The 21874-nt window shown below is 38.2% G+C and overlaps 1 protein-coding gene across 5 annotated transcripts in view; it reads right to left on the bottom strand.

Annotated features, from left to right (window-relative positions):
* ESRRG (estrogen related receptor gamma) overlaps positions 1-21874 on the bottom strand; it is a 640719-nt gene that overhangs the window by 559013 nt on the left and 59832 nt on the right. The gene's annotated exons all lie outside the window — the stretch shown is intronic.

The raw sequence follows: 21874 nt of genomic DNA, 5'->3' as shown, positions 1-21874 counted from the left end.
ATATTTAACATCTCTGGTCCCTAAAATCCATTCTTGAGATCCTCCGTGTTCTCTTTCTCCCAGTGATTCCAACTCTGAGGCCCTTGGGAGTGGCCTTGGGTCCCTGAATAACTACGTGGAGCAGAACAGCCTACTCACCAAACCCTGCAATCCATGTTAGACTGTGGCGTAAATAAGAAATACTTTAAGACACCAAGAAGATTAGGGTGTTTGTTTCAGCAGCTAGTCTACTTTGACCAATGCACTCAACCAGATATTATTAATTACATTTTATTTATTGTCATTGTGGTTATTTTTATAGGTCACCATATATTTATTTCTGGAAGCAGTCTGGGTATAAATAGAAACTCATGTTTATTAAAGGAAAGAATTTATACTAAAACAAAAGCAAAACTATACAAGACTTTTTCTACTTCTGGGCTGACTGGCTCAGTTGTCTAGAACATGGTGCCATTGAGATTGGTTGAGGGGTCCAGAAGAAAGCCTTTGTGTGGGCCCAGGCTACATTCCTTTCTCCTGAGCTGCTGTTTCTCAGATGTACGCCACTAAACATAAAGGACACAATTTACAATACTATGAGAGTAGGGGGGATTCTGGAAAGATGCTGGCCATGATGACAGCATAGTTCTTCAATCCTTTGACTACTACACAAATAGAGCAACTGGATAACAAAACCCCAAATTCCTGTCAATATTTAAAACAAAACTAAGAGACAAAGTTTCCTCTTGAACCCCAAAATACCAGTTAATGGGGCAAACCACAAACAGTCAGAAATTCTGCATGGAATCATCCTCTGGGTGGGAAGAAGAAGGAAACAATGGGTATCTATGGACCTGAGAACAAGAGAACCCAGAATAGCTAATTGTATTCACTGGAAAGTTCAGTGGGCCACTGTGAAACAACAGCTCTCACTGGGAGGGGTTTTATCCCCTTTACCATCCATGTATAAGGGGCACATGGGAAGGAGGACTGAGGGAGATGGAACAATTTACTCCTCATGAGCTGTGCAGCCACCTGGCCCCTTTCCAGTGTAAGCCCCCACTAATGAGAAACTACTGAGAGTGGCTTCACATTTGAGCCATATGGAGCAAGAGTCTAAAGAAAGAGAAGGTCTTGACCAAAGTGGTTGAGGAGAAAACAGCCAGGGAATCTCAGGAAGCGTCTACCATATCTTCTATATTTTTAAAATACTACACAGACATGAAAAGGAAGTTCTGTAAAGTTAGTGAGATTTCCTGAATCGTACCTCATTCTAAACTGTCAGAAAAGTTAAATTCACATAAAAATGAACAATGGAATAGTATCAAGGTCAAGGTCAAATCCCATAGAAAGTTATTATAATTACAAAATAGAATAAGGAGCAGAATCACATCTTATAAAAGCATGCTGAAAGCTGTTACCCATAATTTCAAAAGAAACTTAAAGATATTAAGAAATGATACAAACTACAAAAGAACACTACCATCTGATTAGAAAAGCTCATAAATAGGGAGACAGGAGTGAAAAACAATTATAAATAAAAGAAAAAGTCACTTCAGAAATGTCAAGTAAACCAGAAAAAAATAAACACAACAGATAATCTATTAATAAATTTAAAAGGTGAAAAGGAGGAAAACTAAAAACTCAAAAAGCAATATAAAGATAAAAATAATTTAAGACAAGCTTGTCCAGCCTGTGGCCTGCGGGCTGCATGCAGCCCAGGGTGACTTTGAGTGCAACCCAACACAAATTCGTAAACTTTCTTAAAACATTATGAGGGTTTTTTTTTTGCCAAGTTCTTTTTTTTTTTTTTTTTTTTTAGCTCATCAACTATCATTAATGTTAGTGTATTTTATGTGTGGCCCAAGACAATTCTTCTTCCAATGTGGCCCAGGGAAGAAAAAAATTGGACACCCCTGAATTAAGAGAAAAAGGAAATAGTGAACATAGGCAAAGAAAATTGAACATATGGATAAGCAGAGACTGTGAACAAGAAAAGCAAGGGAAGAGAACAAATACTAGTAACTTTAATTCAATAAAATGTCCTGAAGTAGAAAAAAAAATTGAAATGATATTGAAAAGCTGTGCCATATATCTGAAAATATTGACCCAAAACAGACCAATAGTAGTAAACTCTCTGAGTTTCTGAGCAAAAAGAATACATGGCTTATAGTATAAAGAAAATTAAACTATTGTCAGACTTTCTAAAGCAAACGTTTTAGGCTAGAAGAAAATAGAGTAGCTTGCTTAATATACTAGAAAAAAGAAAGGAGTTTTATATCCAGCAAAACTGACTTGTAAATATGAAGGACTCAAACAAGTTATTATGAATACAGATAAGAACTTAGGCAATATTGTTTCCATAAGTCCTTTCTAAGTAGCATATTAGAGAATGAGCTTCTGATGATCAAAATAGTTAGAGAGAACATAAGCATAAGGACTGGTGGTGAATATTAAGTATATGGTTTCCTGTGGATTTACGTTTAAAGGAGACTAACAGAGAGCCGAGTGTCTGATGTCTCTATGCTCTGACAATGTAAATAGAGCACAACTATTTAAAAATGAAGGAAGGTGGGACAACCATATGCAAAAAATGTTGTAACGTTTTCAATAACCACATTAGTACTGGTGTTAGTATAGTCCTCCCGAGATTACTGCGCATATAATACGTGATAAAACAATGATTACTATTGGGATATTATTATTCTATTATTCCCTGTGTCCTTGAGGGTCCACATATTTTGCGAAGGAAGGAGATCTAACTGTAATGCAGAAGAGGCTAAATAAAACTCTGTCAAAGTAAATTTGAATTGGAGTACTAATAAGAACTCATAAGTTCATAAAACATAATATAATAAACTATAGATATTATAATGTAAATATAGAATAAACTATATAAAATATAAGATAATATAAACTAATAAAAACTATAAGTAAAGTATAAAACTATAAAATAATAAAAATTATAAGCTATAAAATAATAAAAACTACATAAATAAACAAAATAAATTGCAGCATATTATAGAATAACTATAGTATACTATATAATAATATAATATATATCCACAAGGATCAAACCTGACTGTGATCCAGTCCCAGGTGCCAATTTACAAGAAATGCAGGGGGCAGAGGAACATATTGAAGTGCACTGTGAGCCTGAACTCAGGCTCAGGTGAACTATACTAGTTATTACGTTACTACTATATAATAACTATAGTATATTATATAATAACTATCCTCTATAAATGTTAAGAAACAATGACCAATCCAGTACCAACGAGTATCCCTAGCACCTAGACTGTAGTCTTCAAATAACATTTCTTACCTAAAGAAAGCAGAACTTCTTGGAGAAATGGTTGATTTCAGGTCTAGGAGAGGAAATGTATAGATATGCCTGAAGAGTCTTATTTGCCCCACAGCGGGGGAGCTATCAAAGGCTTTTAAGGCTATGACAAAAAGAACCAACTTGCTGTTGCCCCCGCTGGTTAACGTGGAACTGTTTGAGCTTCACTAATGATTGCAGTCTTTCCAACCACCACCTATAGCCTTGCCAAAGGGATCAAACCTGAGTGTGATCCAGTCCCAGGTACTAATTTGCAGGAAATGCAGGGGGCAGAGGGACATATTAAACTGCACTGTGAGTACATAATATACACAACTCAGGTTCAGAAGAACTATACAGCTCAAATGGCTCTGGTCCCTCAATAGATAAACTGTAAGGAAATAAAAGGAATTAAGGAGAAACTTAATGATTAAAAGAGAGTTAAAGGGCTGGTCATTTTTTAAATGGGCAAGACTAGACTAGAGTGTTTGAGGATGCACACTGGATGACAAATGTATTTTTTAAAAATACAAAGAAAATATTATTACAAGAGTATCATGATTACTTACGAAGAATACAAAGGACTATAATTGAGTAAAGCACATGAAGGGGTTTTGGGAGTGGCAAAATTCTGTCTCTTGTCCTGACTGGCATATGCATATATATGTATATACTTATTCAACATCAATACAATATATAAACATATAGTATGCTAGGCCATGCATTGTATTCATGTGGATTTCTCTATTTGTGTTTTAATTACAAATTAAATTGGGGTAGAGACATAAAATCTGCATTTTAATGAGTACAATGGTGATTCCAGATTTGGGTTCTCAGACTACACTTCTCAGAAAGGTAAGGACTGAAGCAAGGTTCTCAGAACTCCAGTGGTATGCACCTATCATCCAGAAACTACTACACCCTGTGGTGCTTTGTATATTTTATGTCATTTAATCTTCACCATATAAACACACACAATAATTTTTAAAAGACTATGAGTTTCTCACTGCCATCCAATATCCCACTGAGAAGACAGTGTAAAGCACATGGTTGAAGTGGAAAATAATGTTAGCAAATCATGATTAAAGTCACATTGTGAAGGTTCACAAATATCTTTGCAAAGTTATATTTAATCTGGAAGATGATGTAGATCCTCTTAAAAGATTTCTTGAGTCCAGCAATTCCCCGTTTTGTCTGAACTTCTTAATGTCTCCACCATTTACTTGATTCTCTTATTTGGATAATTAAGATAAGAGAGCTAAAGAAATATGCTGCAAAATAAACCCTGGCTATAAAAGTAGTGCCAGGCAGGTGAAGAGTGATGGGTTGGTGCCACGTTCGTGGATTCAGCCACCTTAACCCTGTTTATTGTGATTTAATAGAAATCCACTCGCTCTGCCATGCATATAAAATTAAGTTTATCCTAAGATTTTTTTTACTTTTCAAGCATCTAAATTCCTCAATTTCTCTGAGAATAGGCTAGGACCCAGAAGAAAAAGTCAACTTTGAGTAATCAAATCAAAACGATATTGAACACGAGAGAGAGAGAGAGAGAGAGAGAGAGAGAAAAGGGAATAAATGCCTCTGAGAATTTCTGGTGCCCGAATGCTCAAAACAAATGTACAGGAACCTTCTTGAGACTGTGGAGAAGATATTCCTTAGAAATAACTACCTTATATCCATTATTCTATTTTGAAATATATCAAACTTTCGTGGGTAGTCTTTTTTATTTAGTATGTTAAATATTTTTATTGACCACAAAAAATAATCATAAGGGATCCTGTGGATTTGTTCTTTTTTCCCCCCAAAAAAGGTCTTAAGTTCTTCCATTCCAAATTATCTATCCAGGGGGATTTTCAGGAGTTAACAATGTGTAAAATGTTCCTTGTTCAAGACAAAGACAAAAATGAGCTTTTAAAATTGCCCGTGTCACAGTTAGGATAAAACAACCTGCCTATCACCAGAGCATAGTTCAATCCCCTATTACAAAAGCATTACCTTCCCAGTTCCTTTAGGAAGAGGTGGAGTATGAAATTGCAAATAGATAACAAAATGTAAGCCCCCAAAGAGAGAGAGAATATATATCAAAATAGCTAAATGCATGTAAATAAGTACTAAATTTAACAGGCATGAGTAATGCAAACCTCACAGGAGCCATCTTGCCTAGGACTGCTTTCACGCTTCCAATTCAAAGGATATAAATGGGTTCTCCCCACACTTAAATATGGAATAAAAAGACAGTTGCACCGGACTCTAGAAGAGGTAAGCCCAAATTCACAGAGGTTTTATTAAAAACAGGAAAAGGTCAGTCCTCTTCCCCCAAAGGAATGTCCAGGGCTTGTAGGAATTATTACTCCAAGATAGTTTCTTTATTAAATTCACTGTGCAGAAATAGAAAGACAAGGCCAGGGGAGAACTAGACAGACACAGAATGTCTTACTTTTGTCCAGCCTAACCGTTGCCACAATCTAAATTTAATGCCAAGATCCCTCCTCTTCACTGTATCTACAAATCAGATATATGTAAAAACCCAGAGTAAATCCTTAATGAAGTAAGAAATTATGCCGTTATACAATCCACTAATGATAAATGTACCATCTATGTGCTTTCCTCAAAATAAAACAAATAAGATAAATTCAGAGTATTGTGCCACTTACAACCTCTGCAAAAACCTCACTGCTCACCAACGACATGAAACAGCCATGTACATTTTAACCGGTTTGCTTCTAGTTAAAATCAAGTGTTCGTTAATGAATTAGTTTGAGTGAATTTATAGATCGAGGGCAGTCCAGCACTGCCTTGTTTAGCAAACATTTTTCAACATGGGCAGTCACAGGGAAATCTCAAGCCCAAGCTAAGTGCCAACTTAAAATGGATTCCCGAGACACCCCCGGTGTGTGAATTAATTCTATTTGTATTAATATTTGGAATGTCACGCAGGATGCCGCAGCTGGTTTTGCGTGACACTCTGGCACTCTCTCCACAGCATTTTTATCATTAAAATGACCATGTTTTAAAAGCAATGACATACCGTGTGAGGGACTTTGTAAGAGTGAGAAGGATGAAAAGCTGGAAATTTCTCTACTGGCCTCTGCCTATTAAACACCCTACCTTTACAACAGCAGGGCACATTTTGGTGTCAAAGAACAGGGCACTGTATTCAATTTCGCTGCAGTGAGGGGTTTGGGTAATCCTGTTTCTTTACATTTGAGATCACAGCACTTCTAGAAAAGTCAACAGAATCAGCTGCTCCAAAATAATGTCCACAACTCAGGCACACTCACATAAAAATACTCCTTGTGAGGAGGTAAGAAATTAAAGTAACATCTGGCAGAGAAAAATCTGTTCTCAAGAACTAAAACCAAAGAGGAGTGTCAGAGCTTGAGGTCTTCTCTTTGGAAAGCCTCTGTAACCAGCGCTACTGGTTTTGTGGTAACAAGACAGGGCCGGTTTAGATCAGTGAAAACCAGGTACAGACGAATACCTCTCTTCAGTCTACGGTTTCAGATGTTTCTTAACATCAAACACTTTTATGGCTTGGAAATGAAAACATCACCTGGTTTGGGTTGTATTTCTTTCCCTTCCAGATTCCGGTGAAGATGACAATAAAACTAATATGGCTACAGAGAGCAGGAAGAATCATGAAAACAAGGATAAGGTACCTGCTACTTCATCTGCTCTTAAATAATCAGGAAGGAATTCTAGTGTGTACCTATGTGACCAACTGTTTTCTTCCTCTGTTGAGATCGAACAGCAGAATCCATTCTAGGAGAATATCTGATCTGGGACTTTGGGGTTTTATATATTGTTACCCTTCCCCTCCTCCTCCTCCCTATTTAATGGGTTCTAGAAAAAGCATAGGAGATTGCAGTTTCAGCAGACAGGGAAAAGAGGGCTGATATGCTTTACATAGTTATTTTTATATTTAATCCAAGAGCAAGAGAGGACTAAGCAACCCAGCTGACTCTAAAAAGCATTTTAGGAAGTTGGCAACTGAACAAGCCACCTCCTGCTATCTCCTACTGTGAAGTAACTGTATCCAGGGTATAGATATGTTCCTCAAAGATATCAATAGCACAGATAATTAAGTTAGTGCAGCAAACTAGCTACATTCTTTGAAGTGTGGAGACAGTTGGTACGCTAACCTTTCCCTCACCTGATAGGCTAAGCCTACAATCTCCTCACACATGTTAACAATCTTGTGACCTTTAGTCCGTCCTCATTATCACATCAGTTTAGTTACCCAGCCACGTGGGGCCTACCATAAAAAGGGTTGCTTATAAACTGGGATAGCGAGTTAACAGGCTCAAAGACAGACTCCACTTGGGTAGGAAAAACCTCCAACTAGAGAAGCTAAAACTCTCTAGATTAAGCTATCCTGACACAGAAAAGAAAGAGCATCACAGGGTGGGAAGAGGGACCAGCTGACCAAGACATCATCAAACTCTGGAGTGCATCAGAATCATAAGAGGTGTTTCTAAGTACACCAGATACTGGACCCCACCCTCTAGAGAGTCTTACTCAAAGCATTGGGGTAGAGACATAAAATCTGCATTTTAATAAGTACAATGGTGATTCAAAAATCTGTGGTTCTCAGACTACACTTCTTAGAAAGGTAAGGACTGAAGCAAGTTTCTCAGGAATCCAGTAGTATGCACCTATTATCCAGAAACTACTACACCCTGTGGTGCTTTGTATATTTTGTGTCATTTAATCTTCACCATGTAAACACACACAAGAAATATGTGTATGTAGATACACAATAGACATATACACACCCTATATATAAATATATATATGTAAAATACACAAAGCACAAGGGTTTAGTATATGTGTGTATTTTTCATTATTTAATCTTCACAACATACATATATATGTTGTATATATATATACACATTGTGTAGATGTATGTATATGTGTATATATTGTGTGTGTATATATGTTGCATGTACATTACATACAGATGTGTTTTGTGTATATATACATATATGTATGTATATATGTATGTTGTAAAGATTAAATGATATGTATATGGGTGTATATATAAGTATATATATGTTGTGAAGAGTAAATGATCAAAAATACACACACACATATATATAATTTGATTCATTTTATAACCACAGAAACTGAGACTGAGCGATGTTAAGTAACTTGATCCAAAGTCGCATGCTGGTAAGTGGCAAACCCACGTGCAGCACCCAGATGTGCCCCTACCAAATGGACTCACAGAGCAACATGGAGAGAAGTCTCAAAGAAGCTGCAATCCTTCCCGATGTGTGTTTAATTCACCTGCTTTTCAGGCCTTCCCTCCACAGAAGACAAGAGTGAATGAGGCCAGGAGATTGAGAAAAGGCTGCAGCTAACAGGTACAAAATATCAGAAGTTGTCCAAAATACAGGCATTCCTTACCAACTGTATTACAACTTGCACTAATAAATTTCACGTAGACATCAGCCTTTAGGCACAGAGAAGCCTGCTATGAGTAAATGAAATATGTCTGTCCTTTGAATCAGAAGGGGATAAAGAACATGTGAAATGGGTCTCTTTCTATTCCACTCTCTACCCTACCCTGGTTATGCTAGACCCTGCATAAACTCCCTAAACTTGAATATATCCTGACTGTGTTTTACTCTGGGGTTTTAATGAGGAAGAAATAGGAACAAAAAGAAGAAGAAAAAGAAATTACAGTCCCTCCTCTAACGCCCCAAAACAAATGTGAGAATGCCACATTTTCCTGACTCAAGTACCAGGCTTGGGGACTCTATAGCTCCTTGACGGGAAGCCCTGTTATATTAAGAAAAAGGCAGAGGTGTTTCAACTGCAACTAGAAAGATAAATAGCCTAGGATATCCATTAATGCCCCATAAATTCTGCTGCTCAGAATGCTGATATATTTCTAGTGATTTGTGATGTTTTCCTTTCCGGTTTTTGATGGCAACTTAGGTTTAATACAATAGACTAGTTTGGCAAAGGTAAAATGCCTAGCTATGACAAACTTAATTCCCTAGACTCAAAACCCTCAGCAGATGTGAAAACAGCAAATCTAGTTAACTTCCCAATTCCCATAGGAATCTCCACTGGGAATATGACTTTCGATGTGGCATTTCTAGGGGAAATTCTGTTGTTAAAGGCGTTCTTGGAGAATCTCCCATGAGGCTTGCTTAGAGAAATTTTACCTATTTCTCTTTCAAACATGAGATTTCAGTGGATCTGACCCACCCTGATGATGAAATCTTAAAGGACAGCCTCATCTCCCTTCTGAAAATGCTGGGAAGGAGGCTTAGAGAACAGTCAACTAAAAGGTGACAGCCACGGTGGGAGTGACCACTTCATATTTACAAGACTGAGCCACACTGGATACTGTCATTTACACAGAACCTGAAGACCAGTTCAGTCACATATGGCTTTGGGGAGGAAAAGACAGGCATGCATGGGATCAGCTGCAGAACTGGCAAAGAGAGAGTTACACAATCATTTTCTTTTCTCCCTCTAGAAGCAAATATAAACCTGCTTTATGATGGCAGTCCTCGTTTCCCAGAGAAGCACTTTTGCAATAATAACACCATAGAATAAAAGCTTGAGCGACCAGGGGCATTTGGAAAAATAAAGCCTTCCCACTTCCAAGTATTATGCTGTCATTGTCCTGTTCCTTACATTTTCTATCAGGAGCTCACCATATTCCTACATACTCCAAGATTGAAGGGCACAGTTATTGTCTCTCCCCAGTGGCGTTGCTTTGAGGAATAGCTGAATTATCATGTGGACAGTCACTCTGAACAGTGTCTGGAACATTTAGTAAGCTCTCTATAAGTTGTAACTATTGATATTGTTGTGCTGGTGTTGTTAAATGTGGCTCAATTAACCACAACACACATATTACATGCCAAATATTTTTAAAGCAAATATGTGGCTTGTTTATAGTTTTCATCTGTATTCTATACCCATGGGGAGTTTTTTTTTGTTTTTTTTTGTTTTTTTTTTTTTGAGACAGAGTCTTGCTCTGTCACCCAGGCTGGAGTACAGTGGTGCAATTTCAGCTCACTGCAAGCTCCACCTCCCGGATTAATGCCATTCTCCTGCCTCAGCCTCCCGAGTAGCTGGGACTACAGGCGCCCACTAATTTTTTGTATCTTTAGTAGAGATGGGATTTCACTGTGTTAGCCAGGATGGTCTCGATCTCCTGACCTCATGATCCACCCACCTCGGCTCCCCGGAGTGCTGGGATTACTGGTATGAGCCACTGAGCCTGGTCTCCCATGGGGAGAATTCTAATCATGAAAGCAGCCATTTAAAAAAGATGAAAATATTTAAGCTACCTACTTTCTGTCTTACCTTTTAAGCTTTTAAGTGTCTAGAGCAGGGCTTCTCAGCCTAGGCACTGTTGACATTTGGGGCTGGATAATTCCTTGTTGTGTGGGGGGATGCCCTGTGGACTGCATGATGTTTAGCAGCATCCCTGGGCTCTATTCACTAGATGCCAGTGGCACCCTCTTCCAGTCTTAATAATCCCAAATCTCTCCAGTCATTGCCAAAATGTCCTTTGGGAGACAAAACTGCCCCTGAGAACCACTAGTCTGAGCCATTTTGAAATAGATGAATGAACTACAGACATAAGTTCTCTAAAATGTGCCTCAAATGTGAGATGGTATGCTCTCACCAAGGATTTCACTTACACCACAAATAGCATTTTATAAGAAGTAAACTGAAACCCATAGCCTAACAAGAACAGTGAGATGCTTGGCACTAACAAGTTATGGTGAGCAAAATAGTCCAAACTTGTTCACATATGCAAACTCAACATTTAATTTTCTGCAAGATTACCCACAATAATTACAAAGTTTCTATAATACAGCCTTAAAAGCTTGGAACTATGAGATCCATAAGAATTGATCCTTTATCTTTTACCTTTACTGTGTACGGTGTCTGTGCAACATAGCAAATGAATGTAGGCAATATTTTCCTCTAATTTCTAGGAGTACTAAAGTGAAACTTTCCTAAAATTAAATTGATTATTAAATAACCTAATGGAGGGAAATACAGAGTCAACTCGAATGTACAAACAACACTAAGGTAAACCAAAGACCATTTTGCTTATAAGTATGTATCCTTCAACTGAACATAGCTCTTGCACATATGATAACTAATAGCTTGACACTCTAAAAGTAATGTTGAAATATGAGTTGCTACCAGTTAATGATGGTTTGAGGACAAAGAGTTGACATCTATATGACACCAGTTTGTTTAGTCTGCCAGTAACATACAGTATTTTGGGGGCATTAGTAATAGCTTGAATAAACTGTCTGCGTAGATTCTATGCTCAAATGCTGGCTAATGCCATATCAACTTGAAGATTTCAGAGCCATTATCATAAGACGTAATTTCTTTATCATAGTCTTAGAATGAACCCAGGCCAAGAAATCCACCCTAATACACGGAGCTGTATTAGGATCTTACTTAACTGATATTAATAGAGTTCATGTGAGAGAAGACACACATTCATTTTTTCACCTTCTGATATCCACATGACTAATAAAGTCTCATTTCAAAGGGAAAAAAAAACCCCACAACACTGACACCCACATTTTGGCAAAGTATCAAGCCAATTCCACTAAGGGTATTAGTCGCTTTGATGAAAGAATGTTGCACCATCTCCACACACACTAGCTCTCATTTGGTTGTTCCTTCTCTTTCTAAGATGATGTTACTGACAGGGATTACTCTCTTATTACATGGTAAAGTGGGTAGGACTGCAGACAAACACGGGACCTAAGTTCGCAAGTACAAGGTCATTTCTCTTTGCATAGAGCTACCTCAATCCTATCTTCTGAGAAGCAGAGATTACGATTTCCACACTACCACGTGATCTCACAATGATAGGAAAGCCTGAGGACCCAGAAGGGAAAATAAGTGATCTGCATCCTATGTGAGCTTTCAGGAGCCGCTGCACCCTTCCCTGTCTCCTTTCTTTAATTCTTCAGTTGAGGACCAAGTCAGAATCCTTGCACCATCTGGTAGCCATGGATACCACACTCAATACACAATATGACCTTATGAGTCTTTTCTTTTTTTTTTTTTTTAAAACATCTCCAGGGGTGTTTAATCCCCTTCCTAACTTTTTTCACACTTAATCTCCAGTCCTCTCCTGCACCAACCCTCTTCCAAGACTGGAATCTCGAAGAGGTAAAATCAACCTGGATCTAGATGTCAGAAAACCCAACTTCCAGTCTTCCGCTATTTTTTTTAACAAGCTGTGTCACTGTGAACAAGCCACATACTCTTGCTAAATTAACTCAGCTGTAAAAGACAGATAAGTTGTGACTTCATAAACTTTCACTACAAAAAACATCATGTATTATTAGAAGAAATACATTGAGAAAAACAGTAGAAGGGAGTCTTTTTGCATGTTATTTCAGTGGAAACGATAAGAAAACAATCATCTAATCAACAAGCACAGTCATTCTCAAGTAGTTTTACTCAGAGCTGGTCATATGACCTTCTAAAGAAAAATGTAAAAAGCGATCACCTTTTCCCCCTTCCAGTCATTTTTCTCCCTTCTAGCATTAAAATACTTCAGTCCCTAACTTTAATCCTTCCCCCCGACCTCCAGCATTTAAAAAGAATAATTGGGCGGTTCCCAGTATTTTCCCAAGAAGTACCTTAGGGCCTTTGACTAATGGTCTAACTTCAGGGATTATACTTGTGATGGTTAATACTGAGTGTCAACTTGATTGGATCAAAGGATACACAGTATTGATCCTGGGTGTGTCTATGAGGTTGTTGCCAAAGGAGATTAACATTTGAGTCAGTGGACTGAGAAAGGCAGACCCACCCTTAATCTGTGTGGGCACCATCTAATCAGCTGTCAGCATAGCTAGAATATAAAGCAGGCAGAAAAACATGAAAAGATTAGACTGGCCCAGCCTCCCAGTCTACATCATTCTCCCATGGTGGATGCCTCCTGCCCTCGAACATCAGATTCCAAGTTCTTCAATTTTGCGACTCAAACTGGCTCTCCTTGCTCCTCAGCTTGCAGATAGCCTATCGAGGGACCTCGTGATCACGTGAGTTAATACTTAATAAACTCCCCTTTATATATATACATATATGTGTGTGTGTATATATAGTATGTATATATAGATAGATCGATATAGATATATATACACATATAGATAGATAGCTCCTATTAATTCTGTCCCTCTAGAGAACTCTGACTAATACAATAATTAAACTGACTTAAGAAGGTTGCCTAACCTTGACTTTAACCTTGGAAATACAAGGATTTTTCATCCTCCTCTTTCCACTCTGACTTACATTGCATCTCATTTCTCATACAAACATCTAGGGCCTCTCCTCTTTTTCTGGTCCCCTATGCTGACCAAAACCCACATCTTCAAAACAAACATGCAGAGCAGGAAGTACCTCTCAGAAGGGAATTCCATCTGCTCTACGGACAGAGTGCCAGTCGGCCACATCACAGAAGCAGCAGACAACTCTCTAGGGAAGACACCATAGTGTCTGGTGGACTCCAGGAAGCTAAGCACAAGAAGGCACAGGATTCCCTCCAGGCTCAAGCCTGGATTCTAAGAAAAAAATAATGTTGTAAATCCCAACCCTCCCATCATTCTTTAAAGACCAGATGATGGTGTCCCAGACTCAAAGGCAATAGCAAAACCTGCAAAAAAAAAATGGTCACCTATTTGAATTTCCCAGGAAGACCCTCATTATATACAAAGATATGACTCTTCTCCATCTACATGTCCCTAAGTTGCTATAAGTTGATTCTAATTAGAAGAGATCACCAAAGTAGAGAGAAAAATCTTTCTGGGGTAAGGGTCTGGGGAATGGGGGTAAAATGCAGAGAATGACTTTCATTTTCGCTGTAAGTTGCTGTGATCTTAGGGAAACTACATAACTCAGTTTCATCATCTATAAAATTGGGAAGAATGTGACTTATTTAGCTCACAATATTTTAAAAAATCAATTAAGAGAAGTAAAAGTTATTTTAAAATAAAAATCATCAAATAGTATTAAACACCTAGTATTCTAATATAGATTACTCTAATTTATGTCTATATTTGCAAAAGTACAACAGGACTTTAGAAAATCTCCAAAGTTAATTATTATTATTATTATTTGTTTGTTTGTTTGTTTGAGACGAATCTCACTCTATCGCCCAGGCTGGAGTGCAGTGGCATGATCTTGGGTCACTGCAACCTACGTTTCCCAGGTTCAAGCGATTCTCCTGCCTCAGCCTCCTGAGTAGCTGGGATTACAGGCATGTGCCACCAGGTCTGGCTAATTTTTGTATTTTCAGTAGAGACAAGGTTTCACCACATTGACCAGGCTGGTCTTGAACCCCTGACTTCAGGTGATCCGCCCCACTTTGGCCTCCCAAAGTGCTGGGATGACAGGCGTAAGCCACCGCTCCCAACCAATGTTAAAATATGAAAAAAGCAAAATAATGCTTCTCACATTGTCTGTCCTCACATAAATGTACCTATACTTCTTTCTTTCCATACCTCTTTCTGTGTCTATATTTTTACATGAATCTCTGTCTCAAAAGGTAGCAAAGTAGAGTAGAAGAGTTCACTTGATTCGAAGGTAAAATACCATAATGTAAATCTCAATTCCACTATTTCTAGTTGTGTTACCTTGGACAAAATAATGTCTGAAATGGAGATGATGATACCAGACAGTCTACTTCCAGAACTGGTGAGCTGTTAAATGAGAGACACCTACTTCTGCCTTTCTCTTTCTTTCCTTCTCTCCACTTTCTCTTCTTCCTCCTCCTCCTTCTTCTCCTCATTTTCCCATTGTTCTTGTCCATCACTGTCATTTCTTCTTTTCCATAAACAGAATTAAAGTTGAGTTCTGTGATATTTCTGAGATTATTCAATAGCAAAATTAAATTGCTTTTTATTGTGATTGCCGTCCATGTTTCTGCTATGAGACTTTTGAATCCCCTAGAATAAATGCAGTTATGTATTGGGTCTCTCTTTCATGGCAAAAAACCAAAAAACAAACAAACAAACCAAAACACCTTTCCCACAAGCCCTGCACATTTTCTCTAACTTAATGAAGCAATATGTATATAGGTAGGAAGTTGATGAATTTCAGACTTGGCTCTCTCACTTATTAGTCTGTGTGAACTTGGGCAAGTTTCATCACTTTTTGGGGGCTCAGTTTTCTCATGTATAAGATAGCGGTAACAATATCTATGATGAGAGTGATGAGAGAATTATATCAATTAAGATACCAGTAAAACAGATAGTCTAAGGCTTGGTTAAATGGTAAGTGAATAGTAAGGAGCAGATATTATTATGTTAAAGCTAAAAATCAGTTTTATGTATTAATGGCACCATGACTAACTTCGATATTGGCAATTTGTAGGGAGAAGTTCAACATAGGATGCTGCCCCATCAAATAGCTTGGAGACAGAAACCTCCACTAATGACTAATACTCACTGAATGCTTACTGTATGCCAGATGTCTTCTTGGTAATCTACATGTGTTCACTCATTTCATCCTCACAACAATCTGATGAAGTGGATACCACTATTATTTCAATTCAAGATGAGGAAAGAGAGATGAAGAGTAGTTCAGTTGCTTTCCTAGGTCATCGCAGATAGATGAGCCAGAATTCAAACCCCTGGGGTCTAGTTCTAGAGCTATGATGTAAAGCATGTTCCAAAATCATCTTCCTCCAGGAAAGATGGCATCTTCTAAATCAACTGGTATGTTGCCAGTAATTTGTGACCAGTAATAAAGTACTGGAGTCTGCTGATTGCTTTCTTTTTAATTTAAATGGGTGCAGTTGCACTTATAATGTCATTATTCATGCTCAGTAGCATTCTGATTTCCTCTCTAGTGTAGAAAAGAAAGCAGTGCAATCCAAGCTAAAGCTCTGGAATGACTGAGTCCAGTACTCATCTGTGGTATGTGCCTGTCACCCATCAGCATCAGCATCTCTGTCATCACCACCACAGTTATCATCACCACCATCGTATTATTATGTATTAATCACTCTATGCCAGGGATGTGGTGATTCTTCACATATGTTTTCTGTATGCGTGAAGAAAATGTTGAAAACCACTGAGCTACACCATTCCAGAGGCATACTTGTAAGACTTTTCTCATAATTCTACCATATACCACTGATCTGAAGAGGGAAAGAAGAGTACGATAATATTACTGGTATTTATTTTGTGTTAATCACTGGAATAGGCATTTTAAATATATAATCTTATTTAATCCTCAAAATAGGCCTAAAATATAGACATTATAGTTATTTTAACCCCAGCTTTACAACAAAGGAAACCACTACTCAGAAGAGCTAAGCATCTTTCCCAAGGATTGCAGAATTTTGAAATTATAGCTTCAGGATTTGAATCAGACCTATAATGACTCTTTTGAGCAGTCCCCTTAAGATAGTTTTACTATTTTCTAAACTGGGTGTGTGTGTGGATTTTTTTTCGCCTATGACACAAGCTGTCTCTTTTGCTATCTATTTATTAGAAAGCAGAAGCTCTCAACAAAGTACTAGATTGAGAATCTGAAATCGCAAGTCACAGCCCTGGTTTTGCAGCTCACGTGTTGTGTGGGCAGCTTATTTATCTATTTAAAAAAGGAGTTTCAGCTCTAACCTGCTACATGCTATGATTTCTCTTGAAAAACATAACAAATACCCATTGTAATTCATATGATATCCAGTCATATGATATCTCCCAAGGGCATGTTCTCTGCCCTTGGGAAAGAAGATTTTAGAGAGAAGCCCACTGCACTGATGTGCTTGTTGACTGGAGCATCAGACAAGGGTGGTTAAAGAGAAGGTTGGCTGGGAAGTGTGAGAAAGTCATCCACCTTGCAGCTGTCCCTGCCTGAATAGTACCATGGCTAAATAAGAGTCTCTCTCTAGAGATCTCTGCTGGCACCTTGTCTTCATTCCTTTCTAGACAAAAAAAAAAAAAAAAAAAAATCCTCATGAAGAATGTATTGCCTTCTACATGCAACTGCCGAAAACCCAACTGTAGGCAAAATCCATCTGACAGAATCTCTTAACTGCTTTGATTCAGTTCTTAAAGGAGATTAGTTGTTGGAAGGTCACAGAGAAGCCATCCTACTGCACATTGCAGCTTGGGGTTTCAAAGCTTTCACTACTAAGGGGATCTCCGTGCTTGATGCCCCTTCTCTCCATGCCCTTTAATCAATGAATCAACAAATAGTTACTGAGCAAGGCTTCCCTGGGGTCTGCAGGTCACTTCAGATGTGCCTCTCCTGTTCGATAGCAGGAGAAAGAAAAGCGGATTTTTCTTACTCCTCTTAAAGTTTCCATTTATAAAACAAGGAATGGCATCAAAAGACTGCGGGTCTCCCTCATTTTTCATTCCCTGAACCCTCTGATTCACAAATAAAAATGAAATGTTATGTAGCTGGGATATTATATAAGAGCTGGAAGGGAGGAAGGAAAGAAGGAAGAAAGAAAAGGAGGGAGAAAACAAGGAAGGAAGGAGGAAGAGAGAAAGAGAAGTAAAGAAAAGAGGGAGGGAATAAAAGGGGAGGGAAGAAAAGAAGGGAGGAACAACAGGAGAGAAGAATGAAAGAATGAGATCCTTAGATTTCAAGGTCAAAAGACACAGTGAACATGTAGACAATACTCCCAAGAAACATACCTTTGGTAGCATATACACTCCATACTTACTAGTCTGATCATTATTACTGCTCTTTAGTATATATGATTACCTTTGTGAACCTCTACTTTTAAGCTTTTAGGATTAGAGTAATTATGAATGCCTTTTTTTTTTTTTTTTTTTTTTTTTTAGACAGTCTCACACTGTCACCCGGGCTGGAGTGCAATGGTGCAATCTTGGCTCACTGCAACCTCCGCCTCCCAGGTTCAAGCAATTCTCCTGCCTCAGCCTCCCGAATAGCTGAGGTTACAGGTGCCCACCACCATGCCTGGCTAATTTTTTGTATTTTTAGTAGAGACTGGGTTTCACCATGTTGGCCGGGCTAGTCTCGAACTCCTGACCTTACGTGATCCACCCACTTCGGCCTCCCAGAGTGCTGGGATTACAGGAGTGAGCCACCGTGCCCGGCCATGAATGTCTTTAAGTGTACCTCTGCCTTAACCCTACCAATAGAATCATACATAAAATCTGCATTTAGCCTCAATACACATAGTATCAGAAACTCCAAACACAAAAAAACAAGAAACAGAACAAAAAAAAAACAAAAACTCAACTAGCTTTTCTAAGTACTTTGCATGAAAATTTAAAAAATAATGAATATAAATATTACTTTAGGTTTTTAATAACAATGTTATATAGGGTAAGTGCAGTGGCTCATGCCTGTAATCCTAGCACTTCGGGAGGCCAAGGTGGGAGGATAGCTTGAGCCTAGGAACTCGAGAACAGCCTAGGCAACAAAGCAAGATGCCATCTCTACAAAATGTTTAAAAAATTGAGCCCAGGAGTTCAAGGTTGCAATAAGCTGTGATTGTGCCACTGCACTCCAGCCTGAGTAACAGAGAAAGACCCTATCTCAAAAAAAAAAAAATACTTTTTAAAAGTAAAACACTATACTAGGATACAAAATGCATCACCATCTCCCAAGTGATGAAAGTTACTATGGTGTACAGTTGTCACTATGACAGGACCAAACAATGATGTGAACAGCGTCCTTCTCTGTAAAGCACACAGAGCAGGATTCTACTTGACGATATTTTTCCTCAATCAAAAATACAGTCATCCCTCAGTATCCTTCGGGATTGGTTCCAGGTCCCCTGCATATACCAGAGCCTAAAAATACTCAAGTCCTGCAATCAGCCCTCCTGAACCCACGTATACGAAAAGTCAGCCCTCTGGACATGGGTTTCACATCCCACAAACATGGTAGTTTTGATCGGTGTTGGGCTGTAAAAAAATCTACCCACATGTGGACTTGCACAGTTCAAACCCATGTTGTTGGAGGGTCAAGATAATAATGAAACCAGCAACAGTTTACTGGACACTTACTCTGCCACACAGGCTGCTGAGTACTTTCCATATGTTATCTCATGTAACTCTTTCAACCAACATTGGTGTACATTATTACCCTCACTCTATAGATGAGAATGTGGAAGGTCAGGTAGGGGAAGTCTTTTAGCCTAAAAATCTTAAACATAGTTAGGTCCAGAGCACAACACCAACCCATGTCTGACTCTGAATATTTTGCTTCATAATCACCCTGCACCTAACACTTCTATTCCTATCTTTCAGCTTGGAGAATCAAGGTAAGGAAAAGTAAAAAAGCATATTTTTATTATATTTTACCCCAAACTCCATTTATACTTGGTGTTCCCACACTTGCTTCAAATTGCTCCTTTCCCCCTGCCAACATTAATTACTAGATTTATTCTTTTCTATCTTTTTGATAAACATAGCTGGTATTAGAATAGAAAACACATCATGAGATCACAGTATTAACCATGATATTTTGAAACATTCTTCAGTCTAAGTATGCAATAAGGCTCTCCAACATCTTAAAAAGATTGATTTAAAAAAAGCTTAAATATAAGCACTATGTTAACACTTAGCACTTACAGTTCTAAACAAAGAGTTTGCCAGATAAAATCTGGAGTGTATGTAGAGGGGGCTGATGCTTTTACATTTTATTGAGTTTCTAAATTATAACCCTCATGCTTTTTCATGTGCTGATTGGTTCTATTACAGTAGAGGTATTAATAGAAAAATACACACCTGAAATTCTATCGTTCAGTATGACACCTGTGTATGTAAAATGATGCATCTATTCAGAAGAATCTATATGTTAAAAGGAGTTAAAAGAGACATTATCTTTTGTTCCAGGATGATGCAATTATTTATACCATCTGTATGTGGAAGGAGGTATGGCTCAAGAAACCAGTTCAGGTTTCACCTTGAAGCTCAGCACACCTAGACAGAGTCTTTTGCTTAAAGTGCCTGTGGTTGCTTGAGACTGTGACTCTGAGCACCTTCATTCCTGCATGCTGTGTACTGACTAGATCTACCCTCCAAATCTGGATAAAGACACAGCTGTGCTTCTAAGTATCCCCTTTGGCTACTAGACCTTCTTCACTTATTTTTTTAAAATAAGCATAGCAGATAACAGCACACCAAACAAACCATGAGGTTAGCACTTAACACAGATATAATGTGCTCCTTATTCTTGGTTGAAGGCAAATTTATGAATACAATCATTTTCACATACTGAAACCACCTTTACCAGAGAAATGCAAATATTATTGTAATATCTGGTCCTTGTAGAACTCAGAAAATATCTGGGTGGACGAAAACCCTGAGGTTAGGACACAGCACTTCTCACAGTATCTGCATGTGCTTATTACCATATTGTAGAAGTTGTTTCTAAAGCAAATAACAGTTCTCAGAAAGACCGAGTTTACGAATTGATCTACAGACTTAGGGAGAGACAGCAAAGACAGTTGTACCATTTAAAGCTAAGGAACGAAATGACCTATTCCTCTTATGTCAAGACTTGAGAACTTCTAGTACACAATTAGCTTGACCTTCCATAAAGGAAGCCCTGAAATACAGACTTCCTTTTTGTTTCTAAAATAAAGGTACTTACCAGTGAAAATCCTCAAGTCACCACACTTTGCCCAGAATCACATTGGCCGCCCTTCTCCATGAAAGCACAGAGTGGGACCTGCCAAGTTTGTGGAGATACCTACTTGGGTTGGTTGGAAATAGGTAAGGGGGGAAGAAGGGGCAGAAAAGAAAGACTTTCCCTTTAAAACTGAACAGAAGCTGATACCAAATCACATGACCTTTTACCGTAATTTCTATTAAAATCATTTCATGTCTGGTTGCCTCTGCTCTCCTGGCTCATTTGTATTGTTTACAACAAGTCATTGCACTGGCAGTTAGTGGTGGCTGAATCCATGGTTACCCGTTTTTACATTCACTAGTTAAATGGAATGCAGCTCTGCTGTGGGTTTCAGGGAGCAAGCTCTTAAGAAACCACAATCCAGCTATCAATCAGACTAATCTGAGAGAAATTAATCTTACAAACATAAGTATTGTTGCATATTAAAAATTGATAGAAAGGGGGCACGGGCTTTTATTGGTTGGAGTTAATTGGAGTTACAAAAGTGGACAAGCCGAGATTTGACTTAGAGTCTCAGAGTGTTCTGTCTGTGGTCTCCATCTGACAGCCATTCACGTTGTGCATCTAAAAAGCTTTCAAGGGTAATACGACCACCCTTGAAAACAAATCCACCACTTGCCAAAATTCTGTGAGCATTTATCTGACCTGAATGTTCTTAGAATCTAAGTAGTGGCGAAATGCAGGTTTAACCAGACTGCAATCCTAGCAAAGTAACTTAAACAGTTATATACAAGACAGTAAAACACCAAACAGACAGCACTGGGTAGGATTCAATTAAGACAAAACCTCAGTGGAATGCTCTTTACGAGTAAATTAAAACTGCAAACTAATATGTTTTGAGAGCAAGAACAGTACAAATTCATTCTATTGTCCATGAATTTATGTGGTTAATTCCTTAAAAACATTCCCCAAAGCTAACTTGTTTCT

The sequence above is a fragment of the Papio anubis genome, chromosome 1, assembly GCF_008728515.1.
Source record: "Papio anubis isolate 15944 chromosome 1, Panubis1.0, whole genome shotgun sequence".
NCBI classification, from domain to species: Eukaryota; Metazoa; Chordata; class Mammalia; order Primates; family Cercopithecidae; genus Papio; species Papio anubis.
Note: the sequence above shows the minus strand (reverse complement) of the source record. Positions and strands in the feature narration are given on the sequence as shown.